General features: G+C 57.7%; 1 long non-coding RNA gene across 1 annotated transcript; it reads left to right on the top strand.

The window, feature by feature from the left end:
* Positions 1-3,188: 3,188 nt before the first annotated feature.
* Positions 3,189-8,460, top strand: LOC122457665. Its single transcript, XR_006277319.1, has 2 exons — positions 3,189-3,249; positions 7,732-8,460. It is a non-coding gene; the product is annotated as an uncharacterized LOC122457665 (long non-coding RNA).
* The last annotated feature ends 1,487 nt before the right edge of the window (positions 8,461-9,947 follow it).

Here is a 9,947-nt window from a genome sequence, read left to right as displayed (position 1 = left end):
GGGTACCCGGGGCACCCCAGGCCACACCCTGCCACTTCCTTGCCCCCAGGTCTGGAGAGGGGAAGAGGAGCCTTGCATTCCAAGACTGGCATGAGCTTCCCGTGTCATCAGCCGCCCTGGGTCCAGGACGGGGTGTGCAAAGTGGGACCAAACCGCCTGCTCCAAACAAACACGGGGAAAGGCTACAAGATTCCTTCCCATGTCACCACCAGCAGGGCAGCCGGCACCACCCTGGGCACCCCCGCAGCACCCCCAATTCCCCCCAACACACACCCAGCCCCCCACGGCCACCCACACCCGCCACTGATGGGGCCGGAGGCACCTCCCCAGACCCACACTGCTGAGCGTGCAGCCAGCTGTGGCTGTATATTGCTCCCCACACAAATGCACGCACTCTTTCTACTGTTTCAGAGTAGCAGCCGTGTTAGTCTGTATTCGCAAAAAGAAAAGGAGGACTTGTGGCACCTTAGAGACTAACAAATTGATTTGAGCGTAAGCTTTCATGAGCTACAGGTCACTTCATTGAATGCATCCGATGAAGTGAGCTGTAGCTCACGAAAGCTTATGCTCAAATAAATTTGTTAGTCTCTAAGGTGCCACAAGTCCTCCTTTTCTCTCTACTATATAGCCCTCCCCACATAACCATCCGCTAGGGGCTTTGTTGGCCTCCCCCTGCACCCATGTATAGTTCCCCATGGATATAGTCCTCACACACACCACATGGTGCTGCATATTCCCCCAACACACACACACAACCCCTCCAAACTATAGACACTGCCCCATAGCCAGAACACACCACACAGCATATACATCCCCATCCTATACCCCCCCCATACTGTCTGTACAATGACACATCGTCCATGGCACGCGGATATAGGTCCACACCCGTGCGTCCATCACAGCTACAGCCACACGTTGTCACCCACAATTACACACACACGGATCGCACACACCACTTATACAGGTTACAAGTACACACACACTCCCACAACAGCCAGATAGCTCCCTGCTCCCCTCTCCATTCTTCCCACCAGATCCACTGATGTGTGGCTAGTCATTTGTCAGCACATCTAGACATCCCTGTATCGCCCCGCATTCCCCCCACGCTTCCACATAAATGCCCGCACACACCACACCTGCGCATACAGGTGTCCCCGACACACGTCCTCCGAGGGACGCAGCCAAGGCCTGGCATGAAGTGTTGTTTAGGATTCCGCAGGGGGTGCTCTTCCCTCCTGCGTTGGAACCAGACCCATGGCCCACTATGGGTCTAAGGAGGCATTTGCAGCAGACAGTGCCAGAGATCTGCAATTCCCTTGGCATTATCTGTAAGAGCTGGGGTGCTAGCCCCAGTGTCCCATCCCCACCCCAACTCCAGGCAGGCCATTCTGCCTCCCTGTCCCCCTTCTGCGTGTTCCTTGTCACCCTTCCGCTGTGAGGCTGCTGCTGCGTTGCTGGCCCAGATCGGTGTCCACGTTCCACCCCAGAGGCAGCTGCAATTCAGCAGTGACCAAATGGCCCTGTGCATACAGCCTCGGTGTTGCAAATGTGGGTGCCTCCAAGTGTCTGTGAACCCCTGAGCTCCTTCTCAGGGAGTCTGCAGAGGCTGGTGCAGGGTTGCTTAGCTCCGGGGTGTCCCTGGCAGGCTTGTTTTGGCAGGGGTGTGATTTCACCGTGAGCAGCTTAGCGATTATTTATTTGTATTACTCACTGGATACTTTCTGCTACAAGACTTGGATTTCTGTGGGCTTTTCAGAGATAGCCCCTGAATCCCCACCTCGCTGAGTTTCAAGGGAAGAAGGAGCGGGTTGGATAGAAATCCAGCTGGGATCAAGAAATCGCAAAGGGCCTGTTCTCCAATCCAGCTTTACATCCAGCTGAAACCTTCTGAGAACAGATGTTCCCGTGAGCTGTTGGCCCATAGTGGGGGAAATCTCCTGGGATCAGCTGATTTCACCAGATTTTGACCCAAGAGGCTAGAGATATGAACAGGGGAGAAGTGACAGGGAGCAGGCAGTGATGTTACTCCTGGGTATGGGGCTGGTGAGACTGGTACTGGAATACGCCTTTGAAAAAGGATGCAGAAAAACTGGAGAGGGGGCAGAAAAGACCCAGCAAAATGATTCGAGGGCTGGAGAAAATGCCCAATAGTGAGAGTCGCCGAGAGCTCAGCGTGTTTAAATTTATCAGAAAGACGATCAAGGGGGGATGTGATCACAGCGTATCGGCGCCGTCAGGAGGAGAAAATCGAGGGCGCTAAATCTAGGGCTCATTGAGCTAGCGGGAAAGAGCAGGACAAGAAGAAATGGCTGGAGGTGGAAGCCAGAACAATTCAAACAGGAAATAAGGCCCTGACAATTAACCACAGGAACAAGTTCCTAAGAGTCGTGGTGGATTCCTCATTTTGGGATGTCTTCAGATCAAGGCTGGAGAACCTTCCTGGAAGAGATGGGTTAGTCAAACACAAGTGACTGGGCTCACTACTGAGGGAACCGGGGTAAATTCTGTCCTGGGATATACAGGGGGGTCAGGAGAGATGACATAGGGGTCCTTCTGGCCTCCTGAAATCAGCTGATTTTACCAGATTTCGGCCCACAACGGTGGACACCTCCTGGGATCAGCAGGTTTTAGAAGATTCCACCAAAATCTCCCGCAAGCAGCTCCTGAGATTTTGATGCAATCCCATCCCAAGCCTGATCATAGAAGATCAGGGTTGGAAGGGACCTCAGGAGGTCATCTAGTCCCACCCCCAGCCCCAACCCAAGCATCCAATCCCCTGCTCTGGGGTCTGACCCGCTGCCCTGTCTCAAGAGTGACCACGTCGGTTTAGCCTGTCATGGGGCAGCTGGCCCTTTAAGCAGAGCTGGGTCTCAATCCTACACATAAAAAGAAAAGGTGGACTTGTGGCACCTTAGAGACTAACAAATTGATTTGAGCATAAGCTTTCGTGAGCTACAGCTCACTTCATCGGATGCTTATGCTCAAATCAATTTGTTAGTCTCTAAGGTGCCACAAGTCCTCTTTTTCTTTTTGCGAATACAGACTAACACGGCTGCTACTCTGAAACCAATCCTACCCATGACACACTTCACTCACCTCCCCAGGTGGGGCAAGTGGGTCAGGTGACTCAATCAGGCCTGGGATAAATAAGGGGCAGGGCTGGCTGGTGAGCAAAACCTTCAGGAGAGGCTGGAGTGGGGAGGCTGCTGGCTCAGCTCTTGGAGCTGGAGGGAAGAGAGCCCTACCCAGGTGAGTTTTGGGGAAGAAAGGGTAGAGAACCTGAGAAGACAGGTGCTCAGGTAGGAGGAACTGGCCTTAGCTGGGGACTGGGTGGAAGGTGGCTGTTAGCCAAGCTGCTCAGGGACATGCCCCTATGCTCTGGGTGTCCCTCAGTCTCTAATGGGCAGAATGACAGGGGCTGTATCACTTGATGATGATCTGGTCTCTTCATTCCCTCTGGGGCACCTGGTGCTGGCTGCTGTTGGAAGACAGGATGCTGGGCTAGATGGACTGTTGGGTGACCCAGTGTGACTGTTCTTATGAGCATTTATTTGAGTTCATTCTGGATTTGGGCACTGTGGAAGGAGTGGTGTTTTAGTTAGTGACTGAGCTGGAGGATCAAGTCACGGCGGCAGCCAAAGCTCTTGTGAAGTCCTGAGAAGGGGAAACTGAGGCAGGGGGCTGCAGGGCCATGAGGGGGTGCTAAAGAGGAGGTGACCTGGTTACATATCCTAATGTCCAGTTAGCCCTAGCCTGGGAGGAGCTGTCCTTGTCTCTCCCCCTGTCCCACATTGGCAGGGGGCTCACTCATGCCACACTGCCTGCTGCTTTCTCCAGAACCCCTTCTTGTGAGCTGTACCCTGTTGTGCTCTGCAGGAGTGAAGGTGGGGTGGGGAGATTGAAGCTAGTGTCTCACTTTCCCCTTCCCTCCTGCCCTGGCTCCAATGAGCCCATCCCTGAGGTGCAGAATAACCCAGCAGTCCCCTGGCCCGTACCCGGTGCTAGGAGCTGCCATGTCCCTCGGTATCCGCACCCAGCCTTTTGCATCACAACTGGGCCTCCTGGTCCCACCGGCTGGGCTCTGTGCATGGTCTGTGGCCCCAAGAAGGGGGAGGCATGGCCGGCTGGCCAGTAGGAAGATTCAAGGGGGAGGAGGGACCCCATCCTATGCCCCTGCCCTGTGTCTGATTTTTCTCTCTCTCTCATTCCCACACCACTCCCTCCCCATCATCTCTCTTGGGCTCTGGTAACTCTGCCCTGTGGACCCCATTCCCCCTCTGTGGAAGCTGGACTAGCAGCCAAGCCAAATCGCTGGATCCCAGCCCACCCCTATCCCTGGCTTTGGGGCTCCAGCCCTTCTCTCGGGCTCACCCCCCTGCAGCCACGGGGCTGGGGAGGGCAGCTCTGAGTCTCCCTCTCCAAGTGACCCCACCATGGGGGCTAGAGGGCAGAAGATTCCCTGCCACATTGCAGTGGGTACCATAGGGGCAAAGAGTGGGAGGCACCCCCAGCCATTGCACTGGTGCCCTGCAGAGGGTATGGGGAGGAACAGAGGGTAGGGGGGTATTGACCCAGTGTCCCCTGGGCAGTAGCCAGGCTCTGGGCAGCCAGGGCATCCCCTACCAGGGCATTTGGGCTTTGGGCGGGTTAGCTGGCCAGCAGCAGCGCCCTGCATCAAGGGCTGTGCCCCCTGCCCGAGGCCTGTAACTCTGGGTGGGAGGGAGCCGCTGACTGGCCCGTTCTGAGCCCCTTGCAGGACGTGTGTGTCAGTGATGTGGGAGCCGGGCACAGGGTCACATCAGGATCCAGAGTGATTTTACAGCCACTGAGTGGGTGGGGGAATAATGGAGCCAGAGTGGGGGCTGACCCACACTGGGAAGGACTGCCTCTGCCCCCTTGTGTGCGCACACACACACACACCCAGTGCCGCCTCCTCATCTGGGATCCCCATCCCATCGTTGCCAAGAATAACGTGCAAACCCCTTCAAAAGGAGCTATCCAGGGCGGGACCCCACGCCCGCCCCAGCCTTTGCCAAGCCAAGGGGGAGATTTTGCACTGGGGCAGACAAGTCTCTAAGCCAAGTTTGTGACACCTGGATTCAGAGCCACTGTAAGGCCAGTGCATAAAGTAGAGCACCCCTGGGGTTGCTCTAACAGCAGCTGAAGTTTCCCATCAGGCTGAGCGCTATGGGAGGGGGGACAGCAGAGGAGGCTGTGCAGGGAGGGGGACAGCAGAAGGCTGCTTGTGCTGGCCCTGTTCTGTGCCTTCACTGGGAGAATTCTCCCCTGCCGAGCATGGGCTGGTTCTGACCCCATACATGGTCTGAGTGGCACCCGGGCACCACCTCGGGGTCTGAAATTGGCCCCTTATTGAAGTCCCCTGGCTTGGCCCAGTGAGAGGGGACTCGAGGCCCAACCCCCCCTTTCCCTAAGCACCCCATCCCCTAGCCCCTGAGCTGTCCGCAAGAGGGAATGCCCACCCACAGACACCCCTTAAAAAGCGATGCCCCTATGCGAGCACAAAGGGTTTGCTATTAATTTAAAATGGGGCTGGGGGGTGGGGGGGTGTAAGCCCCATCTGGCCACTGGGTGCTTGGGTGGCAAAGGCGGAAAGAGTCGTTAAAATCCCCATCCCCTGTAAATAGCATGACCACACATCCTGCTTTGGCCGGGATAGGCTGTTCCAACTTTCTTTGGCAAATGTGGCTCTTGGTCCCGTTGGCTAGTGCCCACTTGAATCAATTGGCAGGAGCAAGCGGGATAACTGCCCACTTTTGCCAAAAAAAACCAAACGGGGTGCAGGGGACTGTGGGAGAGGGGTGAAGCCAGCCCCGTGCAGGGGGGAGGCAGGGCTCGGGCGGAGGGCAGGCAGGGCTTGGGTGAGCAGCCCCATGCGGGGAGAGGGGGCCAGGACTCAGGCGAGCGGCTCGGGCCAGCCTTGCGCAGGGGGAGCTGGGGCAAGGAGCTCTGGCTAGCCACACCGGGTGTCCTGTTTTCCCTTTGGACTCCATCTATAAATAACCCAGGGTCGGGCTCTGAAAGGCTTAGGACCCCTCGCCTTAGCCCCCCACCCCACACCTTGCTCTGGATCCCCCCAGCTCCGAAGGAGAGGCAGAGAGCCCAGCTCCCCTTAGCAAGGGGCCCTGCAGGGTGGGCTGAGGCAGTGGAGGGGACGTTACGCTTTTCCCTTTAACTCCGGCCTGTCAGGAAGGGGCAGCGAGAGGAGCTCTTGGGGATGCTGGGGGATTTGCTTTCACCTCCCCCTCTTTTCTCCTTCTCTCCATCCTCTGCCCTGTGTTTTTTTTCTCTCTCTTCCCGTCCACCCCACACTGAAAAATTTAATGTTCATCCCAGCTGGATCTGTTTGTCTCTCCCCTCCCGCCTCTCCTCTCTCTGCCTAGGCCCTTCTCTCTCCTTGAGATTCTCTGCCACATTCGCTCGCTCCCCAGGGTCACTCCCTGCATGTGTCTCTCGCTCTCTGTTCCCCTTTCCCATTCTCTCCTGCTTTCCCCCTGCCTCCTCTCCCATCCTTGGTCCCTTTCCCTCCCTGCCCCGTGTCGCTTTCCCCTGCTTTTCGCTTTCCTCAGGCTCCATCTCCTGGCGCTGCAGAGCCCTGGCTCAGCCAGCCCCAGCCCACAGGCCTTTGACGTGGTTCCCCCCACACATGCCAAAGCAAACAGGCAAGACGCTCTGGTCCATCTGGAGGCTGGAGATGGAGTCACTGGCCAGGGAGAAGGGGCTGCGGGTCCCTGGCTCCCCCAAGAATAATCCTGATACCTGGGGTGTGTGATGCTCCTATGGCTCCTTTCATTTCAGGGGGCCACCCTGTTGCATCTGCACGGGGGCAGTGCCACATGCTGCCAAAGTGCAGCCACCTCTGGGGTGGAACACGTCCTCTCCCTAACAGCCTGCAGCAGCCCAGGGAAGGGCAGGAGGTGAAGGTTTTCGCAGTGCAGGTCTGGGCTGGGCCTCGTTGGGGGGTGGCGGTGGGGGACCTGGGGAGTATTTGGAGACTGGACATGCAAGAGGGAAGGTTCCCTCTTTGGGGGCTTGCGGCGGAGCAGTGTGGGGAGATCCATGAGGGCTGGCTGGCTAGTGAGCCGTGGAAAGAAGGTTCCTCTAGCAGGATGGGGCACCCGCACAAATGGCCACCAGTGGCCCCTGGAGGGGCTTGGAAGGCTGGTCTTGTGGCCAGGGCATTGGGCTGGTACTCGGGAGATCTGCATCCATTCCCAGCTCTGCTGGTTCTCCTAGGCAGCTCTTTCCCAAAGGGGAGCCGAGCTCTTTGAAAAAAAATTTGGCCCTTAACCTCTCCGGGCTTCAGTTCCCCGTCGGTCAACGAGGATTACTTCGGGCTCCTTCCCCGCTCCGTCTTGTCTAGCCGGATAGGGGCTGCCCCCTTGCTGCATGCACAGACAGCACCTTGCACGCTGGAACCCCATTCCCAGCTGGGACCTCCAGCTGCTCCTGCAATTTCCCTGCTACTGCCCAATGCCCCTTTCCCCCCTCCCCTCTGCCCCGGAGCGGGTGGCCCATCCAGCGTGAACATGGAAGCAAACAAGAAGCCCTCAGCTTTGCCGGGTGCCCAGAGGAACCGGCCTCAAGCCCCGGCCGGCATGAAAGCTGCATTTATACCCTTAAATACCGAGTGGAAAGGGCAGCTGTCAGTGGCTCCCCCCCCCTTTCAAATCCCCATCATTAAAGCGCAGCTTCCTTCTCCTTGTTGTTCAGGTCTGGAACCAGCGCGGATTCCAGGCTGAGTCACTCAAACATCTGGAATCACTGAGGCAACGCCCCAGACCCGAAAGCCGCTCCGCATTCTTGCCTGCGTTCCTATTGGAGAGGCCCCCGGGCCCCATCTCCTCCACCCCACTGCACCCCCCTCCCATCTGCATCATCCCCATTACCGCCACCTCGTCCCTGGTTTGGTGCAAGGGCTCCATGGCTCCGCCCCTTGGGGGCCACTGCTTCGGCCTCCCGTTGGCCAGAGGGGCAGCCCCGCCGCCCCGCACACGCAACTTGCACCCCCACCACCAATGGCCAAAGAGCAGCAAAGCGAGGCTACAATCCATATAAGGGCAAATGAAGAAAAGGGCCAGGTGGCATCTTGGAGGCAGGTCTAGAACCGTTCTCGCAGGGTCCACTAGGATCCCACCGGGAATGGAGGAGGGCGAGTCACCCTTGCCTTGGGAGCCGCGGCCTTCATCTGGATCAAAACCATCTGCCCCGTTCGGTTTTGGCTAAAACCCCCTTGGGATGGGAGGAGGGGCCTTCCCCAAGGGAGCAGCGACCGGGCATTTCTTTGCAAAGGAACCTCAGTTTTGCAGCTTGCTTCTCCAGCTTCGAGGCGCAAAAGGCCTGGTCTGGGGGCCTCCCAGCAAGGCACACCCCCCCCAGCTCACTGAGGCTGCTGTATTGACAGCAAGCCCCTTTGAGCTACTTGGAGACTTGAAATAAACCCATCAGTAAAATCAATCCTGCATAAAGGCAAATGGAAACCTAAAGGCCACGCTGGGCTCCCTTCCTCTCCTCCCTGGCGTAAGCGGGTGCAGCACCGTTGTGACAATACATTTAGACCACACGCACCGGGCCGGGCCAAGAAAAGTATGAGAGAAAACATTGATTTAGCTGCTTAACTGCTAGTGCTGGCAATTTACCCTGGCCCTGATTCCACCTGATCACACCTCAAGCGCAGAGACGAAAAGGATCCTTTGCACCATGTCGTTTTGCAGCAGTAGAGAGGGACAAGCACCCCACTTTTGGAAACTTGAGATGAGGGGAGTTTTCCCACATCCTGGAGGGGGCGGGGGGTGACTGACCATTTCCCCCCCCCCGCCCACCCCTTGACCCAGAGGATCAGTTTGCATGAAATGTTTAGGGGGCATCTCGCTGCCCACCCCCAAACAAAACTGCAAGGCAGGGTGAAAAGAGGAGAGAGGAGGGGACAGAAAGGAGGGAGAGGGATCTGCATAGAGCAGTCGGTTCTTAGGCACCGGACAGGTGCCTGGCACAGCCTCTTCTAGCAGCCCCTGTCGCGATTAGCGAGGATGAGGAGGTGAGGCGGGCAGTGGGTGGAACCCAGGGTTGGAGGAGCTGGCGCTGGCGGGAGCCGAAAAACTCTGACCAAGCATCAGAAAACAGAAACTGGAATGAAAGAGGCCACAGTGCTTCTGGGCCAGGAGCCATCTCTCCCTGTGGCTCTGAGAAAAGAGGGATCCGGGTGGCTATAGATAGGAGGTGGAAAAGGCCCCCGGTGCTACGCAGGAGGGGAAGGCGCTGGGAGTTTAGAGAAGGGGGCAGGGGAGGCAGAGAATCCATCCGAAGCTTGGAGCGAGTAAAGGAAAATCCGAGCGGTGATCGCTAGAGCAGAGGGCTGGGGTTTCCAGCCTGGAATCGCTCTCACTGCCACATCAGCAGGAAGGGAGCCCAGCTCACAAAAATCACAGCAGGGGGAGAGGAGCCAAGGCCCCCGCAGCTGGGAGCCAGATGATGTGGGGGGGAACCCTGAAAAAGTCCAAAAGATTAATTTGATTTGTTGGGTTGCGGGGAGGAGCAGCGGGGGGGGGCAGGTCTCCCCTTCTGGTGGCACATTTCCCCCTGGCTGTGGCGAGAGGAGCCGGCTCTTCCCCATCATCACTGGGAAGAGGCAAATTCACGGGCATGTTGGCCCGGTTGCTCCGTCTTGGGCTCTGGCCGTGCTGTGTCACCCAAAGCGAGCCCCCTCCCCACCCCTGCCTGGGCCCCTCACCCCCAGCACCTCCTGCCAGAGCAACGACATGCAGGGCTGATGCGTCGAAGGGGTGCCCCTCCTGGGGGGCAGCTTGGATCTGCTCCTGCAGCTCCTGGAGTGAAACTTCCCATCCAGCCCAAGGCCTGGGCACCACCAAAGGGCTGCGTAAGCCTGTGGGACATCAGTGGCGGCCACGGGGGGGCGGGTCCCTGGGTGT

The sequence above is a fragment of the Dermochelys coriacea genome, chromosome 27, assembly GCF_009764565.3.
Source record: "Dermochelys coriacea isolate rDerCor1 chromosome 27, rDerCor1.pri.v4, whole genome shotgun sequence".
Lineage (NCBI taxonomy): Eukaryota > Metazoa > Chordata > Testudines > Dermochelyidae > Dermochelys > Dermochelys coriacea.
Note: the sequence above shows the minus strand (reverse complement) of the source record. Positions and strands in the feature narration are given on the sequence as shown.